The 22,150-nt window shown below is 36.0% G+C and overlaps 1 protein-coding gene and 1 long non-coding RNA gene across 24 annotated transcripts in view; one reads left to right on the top strand and one right to left on the bottom strand.

Annotated features, from left to right (window-relative positions):
• Positions 1 to 22,150, bottom strand: part of LOC129732737 (GAS2-like protein pickled eggs) — a 1,144,034-nt gene that overhangs the window by 167,085 nt on the left and 954,799 nt on the right. The gene's annotated exons all lie outside the window — the stretch shown is intronic.
• On the top strand, positions 17,297 to 18,359 carry LOC129732746 (uncharacterized). Its single transcript, XR_008729344.1, has 3 exons — positions 17,297 to 17,943; positions 18,011 to 18,136; positions 18,213 to 18,359. It is a non-coding gene; the product is annotated as an uncharacterized LOC129732746 (long non-coding RNA).

A 22,150-nucleotide genomic window follows, 5' to 3' on the forward strand; every position in this document is an offset into this window, starting at 1 on the left:
AGAGTTTGCACGCCCCTTACGAAAATAGCAGCGAAAGTCGTTAATGATAATGAGAATATTGTGTTTAAATGTGTTTCGTGTTTATCAGCCTGTGATGACGGTGGGAAAGATGATGTTTTGAGTGAGTTGACAAAGATGAGAGATGCCTTATCATCTGTCTCCCAGTCGCTCACGAATAATCAAAACAAAATTGAAACCCAGATAAATGTTGCTGTTTCTAACGCGATCGAGACTATTTTGAAATCTGTCAGCGATTCTCTTCGTGAGAGTCTGGCAAACATTGAGACCAGTGTTGCTAGAAAGCTGGATGATTTCAAAAACCATATAGTCTTAAATACCGATCGCGATAGAAATAATGGTCCAATGAACAGAAAAAGGAGTCGAAATGAGAGAACGGTTCACTCTAAATCGGACTCTAACCCCAGTAAAAAGATGTTACTAGTACGTGATGACGAGGTTTTTTTCGAATAGTATACCAACATACGAGAATGTTTTAGCGTGTTCGACTGGGAGTATGTCAAATAAATTACAGAAAAAGGAAAACCGTAAGGTTCGGCCGGTCATTGTGATCAAACCGGTCGAGACTTCTCAATCTAGTGAAGATACTAGATGTTTTTTGAAAAAAAACTTTAGATCCAAAAATCCACAAAATTAGGAATTTTAGAAACGGTAAGAATGGCTCGACAATTGCAGAGTGTGCAGTAGGGGATAATGTTGAGGTTGTTAAAAAGACATTGAAAGCAACCTAGGTGAACGATATAATGCTGTTATTCCCACAATCCCGAAGCCTAAGTTGAAAATTGTGGGAATGAGTGATCGATATTCCTCCGATGAATTCATAGACTTGTTAAAAAGTCAGAATGATAGCATCGGCTTTAAAGAAGTAAAGGTTATTGCCGAGTATGAAAATTCACGCTTCAAATATAACAAGTTTAATGTGATAATCGAAGTTGATCAAGACACTTATAACTGCCTAATGAATGCTGGAAAAGTAAGCATTGGGTGGGACAAGTGTTTTGTACGAGAGGCCATAAATGTATTGCGTTGCTTTAAATGTGGCGAATTTGGTCATAAAAGCACAGAGTGTGTTAATCCTGAGACATGCTCTAAGTGCAGTGGAAAGCACAAAACATCGGAATGCGCTTCTACTGATTATAATTGCGTAAATTGTTTAAAACATAATAATGAGTTAAAAATGAATTTGGACGCGAAACATCCAGCATCAAGTTCGCAGTGCCCAGTTTTTCGGAGACTGTTTGAAAAAAGGAAAAGCAACATGTTGTCAAGTAAATAGCAGCTGAAGAAAATGCAATGTGAGAGGAAATTAGAAATAGTTTATCTTAATATTGCTGGTTTATCCACAAATTATGTTGCTTTGCGGCATCTTGTGGAAACAAAACGACCAATGTTAGTATTGCTGGCTGAAACTCACATAGTGGAAGCTGATGCATTTGATCAATATAGCATTCCGGGTTATAAAGTTGCTTTTTGTCTTTCACATTCCAGACATACTGGTGGGGTTGCTATTTACGCCAAGGAATCAGTCAAGTTCAACATTCTATCAAACGAATCTGTTGAAAACAATTGGTTTCTGGGAATATCAGTTCAGAGATGCATGACGATGGGAAATTTTGGAATAGTCTACCATTCCCCCAGTTCAAGTGACCAGCGTTTTTTGGAAATTTTAGATAACTGGTGGGAAATTTTGTTGATTTGAACAAATTAAACGTAATTGCTGGTGATTTCAATATTGATTGGCTTGGTGAATCGATTTCGAATCAATTAAAGCAATTAGTCGGTTTTTTCAATTTAAGACAAACAGTTTTTCAATTTACAAGAATTTCCAGACACTCTCGTACCTTGATTGATCATGTGTTCTCAAATTTTGATAATGTTCATTCCATTACAGAGGCCGATTATAAAATAACAGATCATGAGACAATTTGTATTTCAATTGAAAATGATCAAAACCGAGAGGATAAAGTAAAAATAAAGTGCTGGAATAGTTATTCGAAACAAGCAATGTCTCAGCTTGTTTCAAGAAGTTTGAATTTTCATCCAATAACTGGAAATTTGGACAATAAAGCAGCTGTTCTAACCAATACGCTGGAAGAGTGTACCAAGAATTTAGTTTTTGAAAAATTTGTTGAGTTACAAAATTCGAACAGCTGGTACTCTTTAGATCTTGTGCGTTTGAAACGTAAAAGAGATAAATGTTATAAAAAATTTTGTAGAAGTAATGATAACGATGATTGGAACAGGTACACCGCGGCGCGAAACATCACAGTCCATAACTTTTAACGGTATTGAGGAAAACTCCGCGCGAGTTATTGCAAATAAATTTAACAGTTATTTCGTTGAAAGTGTTATCGATCAATCAAAGTATTGATGTGGTCAATGAACCTGACGAGATAATACAGCCGATCCATAATAACTGTAGATTTGATGGTTTTCATCCTATTACTTTTGCAGAGTTGAAAGATATTTGTTTCTCTTTGAAGAGATCGGCTGGTATCGACAATGTCAACGCAAAAGTAATACAAGATTGCTTTCATGTAATTGGACACGACCTGCTGGATCTTGTCAACGAATCTTTACAAACAGGGCACGTGCCCTCTGTTGTGGTTCCTATCCCCAAAATTACTGGGACGGATAAAGCCGAAGAGTTCCGCCCCATTGATATACTGCACACATTAGAGAAAATTTTGGAGCTAATTGTTAAAGGCCAGCTAATGCATTATTTGAACAGTAATAATTTGCTAACCCCAGAACAATCAGGTTATCGAGAGGGACACTCTTGTGAGTCTGCATTGAACTTGGTGTTAGCAAAATGGAAAGAGAAAATCGGCTAAAGAAACTATTTTTGCGGTGTTTTTGGATCTAAAACGCGCTTTTGAAACAATTTCAAGGCCCTTATTGTTGTAAACATAGAAGCGTTTTGGTATCGTAGGGACAGCATACAAATGGTTTGAAAGCTATTTGTGTGCTGGAACTCAGAAGACTCGTTTTTATGATTCTGAATCAGTTTCCATTGCTAATACACTGGGTGTACCGCAAGGAAGTGTTTTAGGGCCCATTTTGTTTATAATTCATATTAATGACATGAAGCGAGTTTTACGGTTTTGCGATGTAAATTTATTTGCCGATGACACTGTTCTGTTCACTGCGGCTAAAAACCCAAATGATGTTCAAACACTTTTAAACCAAGATTTACATTATCTGGCGAATTGGTTAAATTTTAAAAAACTTAAACTAAACATTAGCAAAACAAAATATTTGAGTATTTCTTCGGCCAACTCCAGACCAGACGTAAATATTGCAATTAATGGTGAGACGATTGATCGCGTGAATGATTTACAGCGGTTACAAAATAAAGTAATGCGATCAATATTAAGATGTAATAGATACACTTCCTCAAGTTTCATGCTGGACGCGTTGCAATGGCTTTCTGTGAAGCAACGAGTATATTTTTTGACAATGGTGTTTCTTTATAAAATTTTTAATAATATGCTGCCTCGATATTTGTGTGATCGAATTGATAGAGGAAGTGATTTTCATAGGTACAACACTAGAAACGCGGAGGACGCTAGAACACCACACTTTTTATTTAGTAGATAAAGAACTCTCTGTTGTACAAAGGAATTAACTTTTTCAATTCGATGCCCAGACAAGTGAAACGTGCAGCAACAATGGCGGAGTTTAAAAGGCTTTGTATTTTACACATAAAATCGGTTTTGTAGACTGATTTCAACGAACTTTTTGTAAATTATGGAGAAGATTGTAATATTTAAGTTTTTATTTTTTAAATTTGTCTGGTACACTAAGTTATTATGTTCATTGATGATGATGGATTTTTGTTTGAATATAGCTAATAATATTAAATAGTAGAGTTAAAAAAAATGAGTTGACTACACATGTTGAGCCACGCGCGCGTAGACTGACATAGACAATCTGGATACTGAGTACATCAGGGTTAAACCCCTGAAATTGAAACAAAAGGCATATCGGGTTGATAAGTTGCTTTTTGGTTTGTAATAGTATATATATCTTTACCAAGATTTTGATTATTTATCTGTTTCCACGATTTATAACAAAGGGTTGGGAGAAAAAACTGAAAAGGCTTGGGTTTGCCTGTGGACTGTAAAGCTCGTTATCGAGAACTATAGTATCATAGGATCTCTCTCGTAGTTCAGGATCGTTATCCAGAACCAATTCTGATTAGTTAAAGCTCCTAAATGTTAGGTTAGATTCCTAACCAAATCCAGATAATTTTCGGGTTAGAAATGTTTTGGATGAGCCTTGGATCAATGATGTTATTGGAAAATCGCTTTTTTTTTATTTTCAAATTATTGGTATTCTTTTGAAGGGTTACTATGTCTGTATTAATAACCAGTCCGTTATTTGTTTGCCTACTGATTACTTTGTATGTCTCTAAATAATATCTTTCATAGATAAATCGACCAGCTCAAACCGATGTAGGGGTATGAGGTGGGACCATCATCATCTTCATCAAAAAAAAGCAAGCAAGCTCTGAAACTTGAAGAGTTAGAAATTTTGTATATTCTGTAAAGTTTCATAAAATATAGAAATCTTCAACTTTGTCGAAAACCACAAAGCTCTAGCGTGTAAGGGAAAGAAGTTGGCATCGCAACGCCATCTTCGCGGCTAAATTCCGAACTAACCAAACATCCAAAATGAAGGCCTAACTTTACCTAGAAACTTTGTAGAAGATAGGAAATCGATTGGTCAAACCCTGAGAGCGCTAATAATTTCGTTCCGTTAGATTCCATTCCTTGCCCATTCCTGTGCATTGTCACCAGTTGCTTTCATATTTTTGAAATTTTTAATCATTGGTTTAATCTCATTCAAGTTAGTTTCAATTATTGCTACAGATAAAATTGAAGAAAAAATTAAATCGAATTGATGTGTGACTTCTTTTTTAATTGGACTCACAAAATATGAATTCTAATTGTGATCACTTTCGAACTACTGAGCAAGTCTTTAAGTCTTTTGTTTATTTGATACAAGAAAACGTTCACCATCTTTTAAAACTGGAAGACAGCTTCCAAAAGGATTTTGAACATGGTTTCAATTTTTCAACTTTAGTCTCAAAATTTTGATTTCTCAGAAGAGTGAATCTTTGTTCAATCTGTTTTTGTATGTCTTTACAGAGTCGCGAGAACGTTGGTATTAACGTCTGCGGACATTTTTAAAATGAATTAGAAGCTGAAGATTTTCGTCAATTATTGTTGAATCAAATTTCACTTGAGCCTTTGGAACAGCATAATTTCTGGTATCAATAATTGCACATTTCAATGCTTCCAAAACGGAATCAATATTCACTTTGCTTTGAAAAACTAGCTCGTTATTGAAATTATTTTCAATATGAGTTTTATATATATATATATATATATATATATATATATATATATATATATATATATATATATATATATATATATATATATATATATATATATATATATATATATATATATATATATATATATATATATATATATATATATATAGATATATATACTATTACAAACCAAAGAGCAACTTATCAACCCGATATGCCTTTTGTTTCAATTTCAGGGGTTTAACCCTGATGTACTCAGTATCCAGATTGTCTATGTCAGTCTACGCGCGCGTGGCTCAACATGTGTAGTCAACTCATTTTTTTTAACTCTACTATTTAATATTATTAGCTATATTCAAACAAAAATCCATCATCATCAATGAACATAATAACTTAGTGTACCAGATAAATTTAAAAAATAAAAACTTAAATATTACAATCTTCTCAATAATTTACAAAAAGTTCGTTGAAATCAGTCTACAAAACAGATTTTATGTGTAAAATACAAAGCCTTTTAAACTCCGCCATTGTTGCTGCACGTTTCACTTGTCTGGGCATCGAATTGAAAAAGTTAATTCCTTTGTACAACAGAGAGTTCTTTAATCTATAAATAAAAAGTGTGGTGTTCTAGCGTCCTCCGCGTTTCTAGTGTTGTACCTATGAAAATCACTTCCTCTATCAATTCGATCACACAAATATCGAGGCAGCATATTATTAAAAATTTTATAAAGAAACACCATTGTCAAAAAATATACTCGTTGCTTCACAGAAAGCCATTGCAACGCGTCCAGCATGAAACTTGAGGAAGTGTATCTATTACATCTTAATATTAATCGCATTACTTTATTTTGTAACCGCTGTAAATCATTCACGCGATCAATCGTCTCACCATTAATTGCAATATTTACGTCTGGTCTGGAGTTGGCCGAAGAAATACTCAAATATTTTGTTTTGCTAATGTTTAGTTTAAGTTTTTTTAAATTTAACCAATTCGCCAGATAATGTAAATCTTGGTTTAAAAGTGTTTGAACATCATTTGGGTTTTTAGCCGCAATGCACAGAACAGTGTCATCGGCAAATAAATTTACATCGCAAAACCGTAAAACTCGCTTCATGTCATTAATATAATTTATTTATTTATTTATTTCGTCAAGCAAATGTAGACTACAGTTATAATAATACAATGTTTTCTTATATTCTATACATTATTTCCAGTAGTTAGTCGTTTTTTATTTGATTTCTGCCCATGGTGATGTCGATATTTTCGCAGTGCTGGTTATAGTGACGCATCATGCGATTTATTGGGCCATTTTTTGAGTAGTTTGTTCTGTGAGAATTTTCCGAAAATATTTTACGATTTCTTAATTGACGACTGGGTGCATAAAAATTTAGTTGTGATAATAATTGAGTAGATTGCACGCGTTGAGAAATAATGTCATTGATAAAATAAAGCATTGAAAGATCGCGGCGTTCTTTAAGTGCTTGTATGTCTATAAGCATGCAGCGTGCTTTATATGATGGTAAGGGAAATGATGTCCAATTTAGCTTACGAAGCGCGTACAAAAGAAATTGTTTTTGGACAGATTCAATGCGTTCTTCATGTGTGGCAATCAGACTTCCCGTGCACGCGTTTTTTTTTTTAAGCGACGAGAGAAATCTTTCTCTCGCTCGTAGAATTTCCATGCATGTGCGACGAGACGAGACACGTCACATGCAATTTGCAGGTTGCTCTTTCGCTTCTCTTTCGGTTCGGATTGCGATGCGCAAGGCGATGTTTCATCGCACTACGAACTGAGCGAGACGCCCGTACTGTACATACCTGATACAGCTCGTGCGCTACAGCTCGTGAGACTTTCTCGTGTACACAGATTTCCTGTACACGCGCTGAAACGACGAGAGGTTTCTTTTCTTTTTTTTTTCTTCGGTAAGAGACTGCGGCGCACCACACGTTGTCTTATCGCTTTACGAACTGAGCGAGACGCCCGTACTGTACCTTAGTGAAACTGTATATTAGAGAAATGACAAAGCACTCACCGTTGAGGAAACTGTCAACATCAAAACGGGCGAGCAGTATAATTTTGCATTGCCGTTATCCGTTTTGATGTTGACAGTTGCCTTAACGGTGAGTGTCTCTGCGTCTCTCTGGTGTATAGGCTGCCTACCGTACCTACATACGATATATGCCGTCAGACCCTTCTGAAGGTGTATTAATCGGAAGAATTCATAAAACTATATTACTACGATCAGATAATCACGAACCTTCAGAACCTGATTTGCAATAGCTATACACTAAGGTCGCTTTTACGCGTTTTTTTTACGTGGATTCCGGAATCTACGCGGTATTTTTTTTTCTTGCGGATTTCGGTTCCTCTTCACTCGGATTGCAGAATTTACGCGGGTTTTTTTTACGCGGATTCCGGAATTTACGCGGTTTTTTACGCGGCATGTATCCCCCGCATAAAAAGCGACTTTAGTGTACTCAATTCGAAAATTCTATCCAACATCAACATGTACTAGAAAATATAAACAATTTCAATGGTTTTACTATTTTTAACTCTCGAAAAACTTATGTTGTAATTTCAAACCACATTTTTTATCCTTAGAACTACAAAACAGAGTTCTATCATAAGATAGTCAATGACATCTAAACCGACGAAAGGAACACTTCTGTTAACCAACGTAACACTCTGCATCCGGTGCATTTTCGTACCGTTAGCATAATAAGTATAGTAACAAAACGTTCTTATTTCATGTTAACAAAAGTCGGATGAATTAATCATAGAATTTTGAATTGATAAATGAATGAACTAGGTTATATCATTGATAATTCTAACGGTGTTTTGATGCATGCTGCTATAACACCGTAAATGAAAAAACATAAAATCCCCTGCCTGTTTCCTTCTGCGCAAAATCAATTTCCTTCTCGCACCATTAGCTCAAAGCAACATGCGAGGCAAGCTCGCGAGACGAGCTCACGAGAATTTGCACGCAAGCTGTCTCAAGTACGCGACGCCCATGCACCGCACTCGTTAAGTTGAGAGACGAGATATCTTCGTGTACGTCGCGATAAAAATTCCCATGCGACGAGACATGGCTCGTACGAATGGTAAGTTTTCTCGCTCGCACGCTGCACACAGCACGAAGCGACTGAATGAGAAACGAGACTAGTAGCGCAAAGCACACTGTCTCTTCTTTGTGCGAGCGAGATTTCAGGAAGTCTGGTGGCAATATAGGGATTCCATACAATGCTACAATATTCTAGAATTGGTCGGACGTATGTAATATATAATAGTTTGATTGTATATGGGTCTTGAAAATTGTGGCCGAAGCGTTTTATAAAGCCCAGCAAACTATTTGCTTTGTTGATAATTGTATTATAATGTTCTATGAATGTGAGTTTGGAGTCTAAGATTACGCCTAGGTCCCTAACGATTTTGCATTTTTCTACTGGTTGGTTTCCTAAGAAAATGTTTGTTGGTGGTGTAACTGTTTTTCTGCTAAAGGCTATTGAATTACATTTTTTAATGTTGAGTTGTAATAGGCTTTTGTTGCACCAAGTGTAGAATACATTAATTTCATTCTGGAATATTTCGAAGTCTTCTGCATTGGTTATTTCTATAAAGAGCTTCATGTCATCAGCATATACAAGCACATGTATTGACTTAAGAAGAAAGGAAATGTCATTTACGTATAATATAAAAAGAAGAGGGCCCAGGTGGGAACCTTGAGGAACCCCAGAAGTTACTTCTATTGGGTTCGAAAAGGAGTTTTGAAAGCGGACTATTTGTGTTCGTTTTGTTAAGTATGACTGCAGCCATTCCAAAAATTTTGTTTCAGTTCCGTATTTTTCGAGCTTGAAGAGTAATAATGGTATGTCGATTCTGTCAAATGCCTTGCTAAAGTCCGTATAAAGAGCTTCTACGTGGTTACCGTTGTCCATTACAGTCAGAGTGAAAGTTATGAATTCCAAAAGATTTGTGGTAGTTGATCGGCCTTTGTAAAAGCCGTGCTGTTGAGTTGTAATTTGGTGTTTTACTTGTTGAAAGATTTTTTCATTAATTATTGATTCAAATAATTTTGGAATGCATGAAATAATGGCAATTCCACGATAATTACGAATGTCAGATTTAGCGCCAGATTTGAAAATTGGCACTAAATATGAGGTTTTCCAGAGTTCTGGGAAAATTCCATTCTTCAGGGACATGTTAAAAAGGTGTTGTAAGGGTGTAGATAGTTCTTCTGCCAAATTTTTGAGAAAAATTGGAGCTATTCTGTCAGGTCCAGGACCTTTCGTAGCGTCTAAATTTTTAAGTGCGTTTTGAATTTCGAATTCAGATATTTGATTGACAGATAAAGAATTCGAAAATTCAGGAAAATACGAGAAGTATTCGCGGTCGCGATCTGTTTCTTCATATGTGGTGTAAATTTCTTGAAAAAAAGTGGCAAAAAGACTACATATTTCATTACTAGTTTGTCCTACATTACTGTCAAGATGCATTCGTGATGGAAAGTTGTTACTTTTTAGTTTGGTTTTTACGTAATTAAAGAAGTTCTTAGGGCAAGACTTGATTTGATGTTCGATTTTACGATTATGTTCTTCATGTGCAATTTTAATGGCTGCGTCAAGTTGACAGCAAATTTCTTGGTAATTTTGAAGATTTTCGCTATTGTTGTCTTTTTTGTATATTTTATGTGCTTTTTGTTTTCTATTTTTTAAGTTCTTCAATTGTGGATTAAACCACACTGGATATTTGTTGGTGTTCGTTCGTCTTCTCTTCTTTAGAGGTACATTTTCTGATATAATTTGATTAATTATTTCATAAAATTTTGATACTTCTTCGTTGACATTTCCTTCTTTACAAATTATACTACGCCAATTTATTATGCGAAGTCTACGTTTGATTTGTTCGAAGTCAGTTTTGTGGTATTCCGGTACATCCTCGTACTCGCAGTCTATTGAATGACTATTGAATATTCAATTGCTGTGTGGAATGCTTCATTTTTCCAGATGGGAGTCAATGATGCATCTACACAGAAGTCTTCAGTGCAGTTTGTGAATAATAGGTCTAAATAAGCATTTTGTTTGTTTTTGACATGATTGATTTGATATAGACCGAGTTCTGAGGATTTGCCAAAAAGATACTGCAGTGTTTCGTTTTCGCCTACGACTGGGAGTAAGATAGATTCATTTTCAATGTCTACAATAAAGTCTGCATTACGTTGGTTGAAGTCGCCATAGACATGCAGTTTTACTTCTGGTTTCATGTTAGACATAATAGATTCTAGAGTTTTGAAAAATAATTCATACGAATGTTTATGAGCATGTTCCGGTGGAAAGTACACGGAACAGAAGATATGTTCTTCGCCAGCAATAAATGCTTTGGCCCATACGTGTTAAAATTCTTTATATTTGTCGGATATTATTTCTTCAGAAGTAAAGTCTACATTAATGGCAATGAGGACTCCACCGCCTGACTTTTTTTGACTGGTAGACAAATTCCGATCGTGCCGGAATACATTGTAATTGTTTCCAAATACTTCTTCGCTTCTTACGCTTTCGTCCCAGCTACTTTCAGTTCCTAAAATTATTTTAAAAGATGACGACAATAGATTTTGTTGAATTTCTTTCATTTTGCTTGGGCTTTTCATGCGATTGAAATTCTGACAATAGATAAGAATTTCAGTCGCATTCTGTCGAGGAAGCGAAGAAGTGTTAGTCAAGTTATTACTTATGTTTAAATATAATGGTTCTGCCTCAGAAGAGGGCGTCCTTACTTGCGAAAATTTGTACTAAATTTATTTACACTTTCGCGAAGTTGTTGAAGACGGTACGTGCGTTCATTTGATAAAAAATGACGATATGATTGAAGGTCGGCTACTGCTTCGGCTGGAGTGAGTCCATATTCCTGATGGACTTCAATAAAGACGCGTTGGAGCTGTTCTGGAGATGTCGGCAGTCCTTCGGATGCGAGAAGCATTCTTATACTGGTTGGTGTCATTCCTTCTACGCATACAGATGATGGTTGGTCCTTCATGTATGCGAGATATAGGCGTGTAATATGCATTACTTTTGGGTCGCGGAGTCTAGCCTTGAAAAAGCGCTCGTCGCCATTCGATGATTGCTGCGTAAGTCGGACGATTGGTGGACGCATGGGGTCAAGTTCAAATTGGCTGTCTTGCGGTGCTGATTGTATGCTGGCGTTGCTGGCAGGAGCCGGTGCAGAATTTCCATTGTTAGTTGCATTTTTTTCTGTCCGATATGGGTTGATAGTTTCGCCTTTTTGGAAATTTATAAATTTTGATGTTATGTCTGAATTCGGCGGCCCAGCAAATTGAACGCGTGCAGCTGCCAGGAGGTCTTTGTCCGAGGGTAGTGGTTGTTTTGGCATTTCAGCAATTTTCTTTGAGTTGCAGGCGAAATGGTTTATTCCGTGTTTATAGGTGTTACTTATGCTGATAGGGTTTGAGTTTTCCTGCTGACGTTTGCGTTGCTGCATACGTTTACGAGCGGCCTTTTCTGCTTGCTTTTCCTGCATGCGTCTTTTACGCTGTCTGGCGTCATATTCAGTCCAGTCGCGTTTCCATACTTTTTTATTGCCAATTAGGCGCCAGCCTGATGTGAAATTTGGAGTACGGTGTTCTTCTGAGTCCGATTCTGGAAGTGGCAATGAAAGGCGAAGTTCTTCAGCCAGACTGGGATGATTGTCTGTTTTTGGCTGGAGTGAATTCGATTCTTTGAGCGCTTTTAATTCATTAATTAGCTCCTGCGCCGTTGTACTGCAGTTTGTTTTCTTATTTTGTATAGCTTCTAATTGGTGTTCCATATTGTCAATTTTTGATTCTATATTAGTAAAGGCTTTTTCCAGGTGCTGTTGTATGTTCTTTGTGTGCTGCCGGTTTTCTTTGCTAATGTCCGATATGGAGTCATGGCCAAGTTCGCCGAACAGCGTCGAAATGCGATTTATGGTTTTTGCCGACGCATTGTTTGTGTTAATATTTACTTTTTTAATTTCCGTCTTCAATTCAGAAAGCAGTGTATTGATACTGTCCAGTGTGTCGTGCGTTACAGTCAGGTTAGAAAGTTGACTGATTATTGAATGATTTGATTTGATTTGTGATTCAATACTTTCTGTTAAAATTTTCTGGTGCTGGATGAGCTTCTTCAGTTGGAGTTGGTCCATGAACTGTTCCTGGCATTCTATGCATAAGGGCAGCATGAATGAACGCAGTAGTTCTTCTTGGTTTCTACGGGTTCCTACACAGGCAGCGTGGAAGTGCCTTTTGCATATTCCTTCGCATTTCCACAGGAAACGGTTGTCGGTCGAAGTACAGTTGGTTATGCCACACTTTTCCATAGCACTGATTAAAAATTGTTACGCGGCGAGTACGAATTGTCGAGAAAAGGTTAGATACACGCGGTAGCGCGACGGTCAAAGATTGTTTATAAATAAATAAATTGTTGCTTACGTGCACTCGCGACGCCGTCAAGGTGAAAAAAAAAATAAAAAAATAAAAATACAAGTTAAATTGCGGAGCGAAATGAAAACGCGTCCGCGCCCGATGACTGTTCGTGGCGAAAAAAAAATATAAACAAAATGGGCCCTAAAACACTTCCTTGCGGTACACCCAGTGTATTAGCAATGGAAACTGATTCAGAATCATAAAAACGAGTCTTCTGAGTTCCAGCACACAAATAGCTTTCAAACCATTTGTATGCTGTCCCTATGATACCAAAACGCTTCAATGTTTGCAACAATAAGGGCCTTGAAATTGTTTCAAAAGCGCGTTTCAGCTTAGCTTAGTTCTGACTGCACATATCAATGGTTGCTACTCCGTGATGGGTCCGAGCCACTCAAGATGCACAATGAATCAACTGAAAGAACGACTGGGAGTGGTAGTTCCTTCTCACTGTGCATCATTCAACGACCCGATTTTTTGTAGACCAATAACAGCGCCGGCCACGTCCTTACAGTCAGGTGGGGATATCGTCGGTTTCGTGCAACACCGGCACAACTCAAAAGTTTTCCATGTTGCAGTCAAATGATACCAAATATGATTAACTGTTATTTCACAAAGACTTGTGTCAAAGTCCACAAAAAAACTGAGTTATGAGTCGATGTGTCTTTGAAAGTTTTAAACTTGCTCATAGATTTCTTGGAGACGACAAAGGTAATTTAAAACGCCAACTTTTCAATCCCGTTTCTCTTGGAACTCTGAACTTCGAGTTATGCCAGTACCGCACGAAGCCTTCAATAAGGAAGGAATGTTAGAATGTAGTCTTTGCTTTGCTAGAGACCGAGTATACCTCTGCATCCCTACAAAGACCACGGAAGAAGGTTTTTGTTAGTGGGGTGGGTTTTTGATCAGGATTCACTTTGATAAGTGATACGACCATGATTTAATTGGGTTAATGTAACAATATAGATATGATCATATGCATATAATGTGAGATTAATGAAGTTGAATTCTAAAATACAATAAGAAGTAATATGGCGTGTAAATAAGATCTCGGTTGGCTACCTTGCATAGTTGAAATATCCAAATGTTTAACGCAGAAAACGCAAAAGAAATATTAAAAGAGATTCGATAAACGTATGATAATGATCCGTCATGTTGTGCTAAAACAGAATAGATGAACTTATATTAGACTAATTCATGACAATTCTATAGTAGTTATTGTGCTGCTTTCGGCGGCTGAAAACATTAATTGAAATAAATTGTTAAAACAACATTGCATCGCAACTATTCACAGTATAAAGTCATCTAAACATTGTAGATATGATCATGTATAATGTGAGATTCTTAAAAATGAATATATAAAATACAACAAGAGGAATTTGAAGAAAATCTCGGTTGACTGCCTTCCATAGCTGAAATTTTCAAACTTTTAAAGTGGAAAACGCAAAAAATTATTAAAACTGATTCGAAAAACATGGAAAGTGTCCGTTATATTGTGGTCCCAAAAAGAGTGATGGACTTTTTAGACTATTTCACGACATATCAATAGTTGTTGTTGTGCTCCTTTCAGTGGCTGAATACATGAATTGAAATAGGTTATTACAAAAACACTGCCGCGCTTGCACAGACGTCTCGCTCATCTCCACGACCATTCATCGCGTAAAATCATCTAAACAAATCATCCACAGGTTCACGCATCCATCATAACCACGAACGCTATCGGCAAAAAGTGGAAAAATTGGATTACCGTGATGCGACGATTCACAGTTTGAGCGAAACAGAAAAGACCTTTCACGGCACTGTTTCAAAAGCGCGTTTCAGATCCAAAAACACCGCAAAAATAGTTTCTTTAGCCTCGATTTTCTCTTTCCATTTTGCTAACACCAAGTTCAATGCAGACTCACAAGAGTGTCCCTCTCGATAACCTGATTGTTCTGGGGTTAGCAAATTATTACTGTTCAAATAATGCATTAGCTGGCCTTTAACAATTAGCTCCAAAATTTTCTCTAATGTGTGCAGTATATCAATTGGGCGGAACTTTTCGGCTTTATCCGTCCCAGTAATTTTGGGGATAGGAACCACAACAGAGGGCACGTGCCCTGTTTGTAAAGATTCGTTGACAAGATCCAGCAGGTCGTGTCCAATTACATGAAAGCAATCTTGTATTACTTTTGCGTTGACATTGTCGATACCAGCCGATCTCTTCAAAGAGAAACAAATATCTTTCAACTCTGCAAAAGTAATAGGATGAAAACCATCAAATCTACAGTTATTATGGATCGGCTGTATTATCTCGTCAGGTTCATTGACCACATCAATACTTTGATTGATCGATAACACTTTCAACGAAATAACTGTTAAATTTATTTGCAATAACTCGCGCGGAGTTTTCCTCAATACCGTTAAAAGTTATGGACTGTGATGTTTCGCGCCGCGGTGTACCTGTTCCAATCATCGTTATCATTACTTCTACAAAATTTTTTATAACATTTATCTCTTTTACGTTTCAAACGCACAAGATCTAAAGAGTACCAGCTGTTCGAATTTTGTAACTCAACAAATTTTTCAAAAACTAAATTCTTGGTACACTCTCCCAGCGTATTGGCTAGAACAGCTGCTTTATTGTCCAAATTTCCAGTTATTGGATGAAAATTCAAACTTCTTGAAACAAGCTGAGACATTGCTTGTTTCGAATAACTATTCCAGCACTTTATTTTTACTTTATCCTCTCGGTTTTGATCATTTTCAATTGAAATACAAATTGTCTAATGATCTGTTATTTTATAATCGGCCTCTGTAATGGAATGAACATTATCAAAATTTGAGAACACATGATCAATCAAGGTACGAGAGTGTCTGGAAATTCTTGTAAATTGAAAAACTGTTTGTCTTAAATTGAAAAAACCGACTAATTGCTTTAATTGATTCGAAATCGATTCACCAAGCCAATCAATATTGAAATCACCAGCAATTACGTTTAATTTATTCAAATCAACAAAATTTCCCACCAGTTATCTAAAATTTCCAAAAAACGCTGGTCACTTGAACTGGGGGAATGGTAGACTATTCCAAAATTTCCCATCGTCATGCATCTCTGAACTGATATTCCCAGAAACCAATTGTTTTCAACAGATTCGTTTGATAGAATGTTGAACTTGACTGATTCCTTGGCGTAAATAGCAACCCCACCAGTATGTCTGGAATGTGAAAGACAAAAAGCAACTTTATAACCCGGAATGCTATATTGATCAAATGCATCAGCTTCCACTATGTGAGTTTCAGCCAGCAATACTAACATTGGTCGTTTTGTTTCCACAAGATGCCGCAAAGCAACATAATTTGTGGATAAACCAGCAATATTAAGATAAACTATTACTAATTTCCTCTCACATTGCATTTTCTTCAGCTGCTATTTACTTGACAACATGTTGCTTTTCCTTTTTTCAAACAGTCTCCGAAAAACTGGACACTGCGAACTTGATGCTGGATGTTTCGCGTCCAAATTCATTTTTAACTCATTATTAAGTTTTAAACAATTTACGCAATTATAATCAGTAGAAGCGCATTCCGATGTTTTGTGCTTTCCACTGCACTTAGAGCATGTCTCAGGATTAACACACTCTGTGCTTTTATGACCAAATTCGCCACATTTAAAGCAACGCAATACATTTATGGCCTCTCGTACAAAACACTTGTCCCACCCAATGCTTACTTTTCCAGCATTCATTAGGCAGTTATAAGTGTCTTGATCAACTTCGATTATCACATTAAACTTGTTATATTTGAAGCGTGAATTTTCATACTCGGCAATAACCTTTACTTCTTTAAAGCCGATGCTATCATTCTGACTTTTTAACAAGTCTATGAATTCATCGGAGGAATATCGATCACTCATTCCCACAATTTTCAACTTAGGCTTCGGGATTGTGGGAATAACAGCATTATATCGTTCACCTAGGTTGCTTTCAATGTCTTTTTAACAACCTCAACATTATCCCCTACTGCACACTCTGCAATTGTCGAGCCATTCTTACCGTTTCTAAAATTCCTAATTTTGTGGATTTTTGAATCTAAAGTTTTTTTTCAAAAAACATCTAGTATCTTTACTAGATTGAGAAGTCTCGACCGGTTTGATCACAATGACCGGCCGAACCCTACGGTTTTCCTTTTTCTGTAATTTATTTGACATACTCCCAGTCGAACCCGCTAAAACATTCTCGTATGTTGGTATACTATTCGAAAAAACCTCGTCATCACGTACTAGTAACATCTTTTTACTGGGGTTAGAGTCCGATTCAGAGTGGACCGTTCTCTCATTTCGACTCCTTTTTCTGTTCATTGGACCATTATTTCTATCGCGATCGGTATTTAAGACTATATGGTTTTTGAAATCATCAAGCTTTCCAGCAACACTGGTCTAAATGTTTGCCAGACTCTCACGAAGAGAATCGCTGACAGATTTCAAAATAGTCTCGATCGCGTTAGAAACAGCAACATTTATCTGGGTTTCAATTTTGTTTTGATTATTCGTGAGCGACTGGGAGACAGATGATAAGGCATCTCTCATCTTTGTCAACTCACTCAAAACATCATCTTTCCCACCGTCATCACAGGCTGATAAACACGAAACACATTTAAACACAATATTCTCATTATCATTAACGACTTTCGCTGCTATTTTCGTAAGGGGCGTGCAAACTCAAAATTTCACTTGAGCCTTTGGAACCAGTGGTTAAAATTATCATTTGAGTTTCATAACAATGAAACTCTGCAACTTCTGCACGTAGTTGATATATGTTGCCATGATCATCGGTTTCACTACCTGTTAAACTATATAAACAAAATTGTTCATCGTTACTCGGCGTCTCAAAGTGAACATACAACATGAGAGATATTGAAACGGCAGATTTTCGGCTCGGTTCATTCATCAATTCAAACGTAGCAACCGGGAGAGTGAAACTCAAAGATGAAAAAATCAATTTCGTTTGGCGGTGCTGACTTTTTTCGAAGTGTTTTTAAGAAATATTTATTCCGTTACTAAAAAAAAAAACCTAAAATGAGTGGTGATAGAGGAAACTTTTCTTGTGATAATGGTGACATCAGAACAAGAAAGCGTAGTGCAGGTATGTTTACTGGTTACAAGTTTTGAACGATGCAAAAAAGTGCTTGACATTAAAACCCGTGTTTTAGAAAAGCGTACGTTACAGGACATATTGTAAAAGAAACGTTGGAAAACATTCTTCTGGCGAAGCTGAATCGGGAGGTGTTCGAACACATCCTACAAACGCACGGTTGGAAGGACAATGTTGTAACTGAGTAAGTGATAATAAACAATCCTAATTATTTGAGAAATCACTAATTTTATCCACTCTTCCTGTTTTTTATTTTTCAGATAATCTGTCCAAACCAGTCTACCGTTCCATGTTACGTTTGTTTCTATATGAAAAGGAATTTTTAAATTATATAAAACTTATGAAATATCCTCTAGTGAATAGCTCCACAAGTATATTAACACCTGACACACATTACTAAAATAATAATCAGAACGACTTTACTGATAACAAAATGTTATTTGCTGTAAATATCGAAAGAAAATTGTCCAAGTCTTCGATGCATGCATATCTTATATTGAAAGGCAGCCTGAATATTTTGGAATACCAATGGTTTTTCAATAGATTGAGTTTCATTTAAACTTGTAATTGTGATATATGGTAAAACTTAAATAAGAAATATCGTTTATGAAAAATAACGTAATGACTTAGTTGATGAATTTCAATAAATATTATAAATTATAATGGTATGATCGCTGCTGTGCTTTTATATGTTTAGAGCTGATGTAAGACAGTCGGTTGCAGATCATACGAGCGAATCCCGTTACAGGGGAGACTGTCAGTAGGATCATAGCACTAGCCTTGTAAATTGTCTTGTATATATAAGGGTTGGTTGCAAAGTCTGTGTCAAAAAAAGTTCAAGTTCCGATAGTGGAATGCTCTTCGGAATAAACCAGTGCAGAAAACATTTTTCTTGAAAACATCATTTAATAATCATAATAATGCCTGCATTCAATCATTAATATTTATTTGTTTTTATTTAGTTGTCTATTTGTGATTCATTTATCTATGAATGTCTATCAAGCAGTTGACATTGCCTATTGCATCTAAGTTCAACGCAATTCTAACATTCAGTACAAGTTACGATTAGTAGTATTCAATCTCAGTTCTGTGAAGGTGAAAATGATTTTCAGTTTCGACATCATACAAACGACAGTGAACTTTGACTAAGGAATGAATACCAACAAATGTGTTCATCGAAAATCAATAGTTTGATTTGTCAAGAGACCGTTGTCATGTTACAATTTATTTTTGTGTACAGAAGAGATATTTGACGTAAAGGTTGCCTTGATATCAGTCTGTTGTCTATTTGTGATTCATTTATCTATGAATGTCTATCAAGCAGTTGACATTGCCTATTGCATCTAAGTTCAACGCAATTCTAACATTCAGTACAAGTTACGATTAGTAGTATTCAATCTCAGTTCTGTGAAGGTGAAAATGATTTTCAGTTTCGACATCATACAAACGACAGTGAACTTTGACTAAGGAATGAATACCAACAAATGTGTTCATCGAAAATCAATAGTTTGATTTGTCAAGAGACCGTTGTCATGTTACAATTTATTTTTGTGTACAGAAGAGATATTTGACGTAAAGGTTGCCTTGATATCAGTCTGTTTGAGTTTCTAGGTGGTGATTTTTTTCAGCACTGTTTGGAACAGCATAATTTCTGGTATCAATAATTGCACATTTCAATGCTTCCAAAGCGGAATCAATATTCACTTTACTTTGCAAATCAAGCTCGTTATTGAAATTATTTTCAATATGAATTATATATATATATATATATATATATATATATATATATATATATATATATATATATATATATATATATATATATATATATATATATATATATATATATATATATATATATATCCCAATTAGCCTTGTGATAGTTAAAAGCAGAGCTCATAGGGTTTCGAATTGATTTATGTGATATGGAAAAAGTTATTGGAAGTTAGTCAGAATCAAAGTCAGCATGTGTAATCAATTCACTACACACATGACTTTGATGTGTTAGTACCAAATCGATCGTTAATGGATTTCTTACGGAAGAAAAACTTGTAGGACTATTCGGAGACAAAATAGAATAGAATCCTGAGAAACAATCATTGAATAAAATTTTGCCTTTGGAATCACTTTAAGAATAATATCATGATCAATTTTGTTGTTTTTGTGATTCACCTTTAAAATAATTTTTGTGTTCGCGAGTGCATTGGAATGGTAAATACTCTGCGGCAATAAATAAATTCCCAAGTTCAGTTTGAACTGCAATCCCCAAAGTTTCAATAACTTTAGTCTCAGGATGGGGAAGAGCACAATGTATGATTCGGCGATGGATAACAATTGCAACTGTATCGCCAGAACCCTGAATTCTATCATGTCTATGAACCACGTAATTGGGATCATATTTTAATTTAATGTTAGGTTTTAAAAAAGTTTTAGTAATAATTGCAATGTGCACATTATTTACTGTCAAAAATTATTACTTGCCGTAATAGGCCCCAGACGGTTGATATTAGAAAAAATATTTTCGGTAGAAATATCAGTTGGGATAATCAATGTATTTTTATTTTCCACCACTTTTTGTTTACCCCCACATTAACGGTCATTTTCGAACTATATACATTAGTCAGCAAAATGTTCGAACCACCTGTAACCTGTGCATACGAAAAACGGTTTTGTATAGAAGTAAAAAATTGGGCGGTACAGCTGGTACGCTTAGAGAATGATGTTTTGAAGTTTGTTTTGATTGGGAAATTAAATTTTGTTTACCCTGCCTTTCCTTACTCATGGCTACACGGACAGCGCTTTCGTAAAAAATTGACATATGGTTGCCGTTACAATTAACACAGCGAAAATTTTTGCTCTCTTTCACAAGACATGTGTCCTTTTTGTGAGAGTTTCCACAATAAAGACATTTCCGGTCCATGTTACAGAAACTAGATCCATGGCCATATCGTTGGCAAGTACGGCATTGGGTGATATGCATTTCACCTCCGCCAAACTGCCTATAATCGCATATCAGTCCCATCTGGAAAATCATCAAGTTGAGAAAACAGCGCTTGAAGATATTTTTCATATTTTGGGTAATTCACCTGTTTGGGGTGGGTCATTTCCAGTTTTTCGACATAATGTAATGAAATAAACCTTAATCATAACTTATTTATCAAAGAATTGCCTTTTTCGTGAAAATTACAACAAAAAATATTAATAAGGCCATCGAGTAGCAAAATAATCGCATACCCGTCTCACTTTCAACCGCTCGGTGTAGGAGCAGTCATATTTGTCTCAAGTTTTTTGGATATGGGCAGACGTTTATAGCCGCAGACAGCTTCTATGCTGCATGACGTATGCATGGCGGAGACGTTCACCCATTACTTACCCCGACTTTAAGGCCGTTTTAGAAAATGCAAAATATAAGGTTGAAGTCTTGGATATGCTACTGAACAATTTCCTTTCTTAGGTCTATAAGAAACTATTCGGCAATAGCCCGTACATTTAACATACTGCAAATGTGGTATTGAGAAAGAGAAGTCCAGTTTCATTACAACAGTAACTTGTTGAAAGACGACAACTCTGGAAAGAGGTATGAACTGTTTTTAGCTAAGCAACTAAAAACGATTTCTTTTGCGTTGACCATTGTCCAAAGTAACATTGCTCAAGGCTATTATCCCTCTGGTTGACGGAACCAATAACCTTCCGGGAACGAACCTTCAGAAAAAGCTGCAGTTTCAGTGTCTACATAAAGTTAACTTTTGGGTGGAATTTGTTTGAAACAACCTCGCATTATTTAAATATTTGATGTTTTTTTAGCAATTAAAAGCTTGAAGAACAACACCAAATATTTGTTATATGGATTGGAGAAAAAAAATATGGCCATACTCAGGAAAAACATTGGTGGGACTGATATGCGATTATTTTTAAGATGGGACAAATTGACCTCACATTTTTTCTTATTTTTTGAAATAAAACATACTTTTTTATTTCCTTAATCGATATTAAAGCAAGAAATAGATGGAATCTGATATTAAACTCAAAAACGATGAAAATCCATATGGGACTGGTATGCGATTATAGGCAGCAAACTTCCTATAAATTTCCTATTTTACCCGCACTTTTGTACTGCTTGTACTTTTTCAAAAAATTTTAAGTTGTTAACCTCAGTGCGGTTTAAATGAATTAAATAGTTTGCAAGGGAAACTCCAGT

This window comes from Wyeomyia smithii, chromosome 3 (assembly GCF_029784165.1).
Source record: "Wyeomyia smithii strain HCP4-BCI-WySm-NY-G18 chromosome 3, ASM2978416v1, whole genome shotgun sequence".
Taxonomy (NCBI): Eukaryota; Metazoa; Arthropoda; class Insecta; order Diptera; family Culicidae; genus Wyeomyia; species Wyeomyia smithii.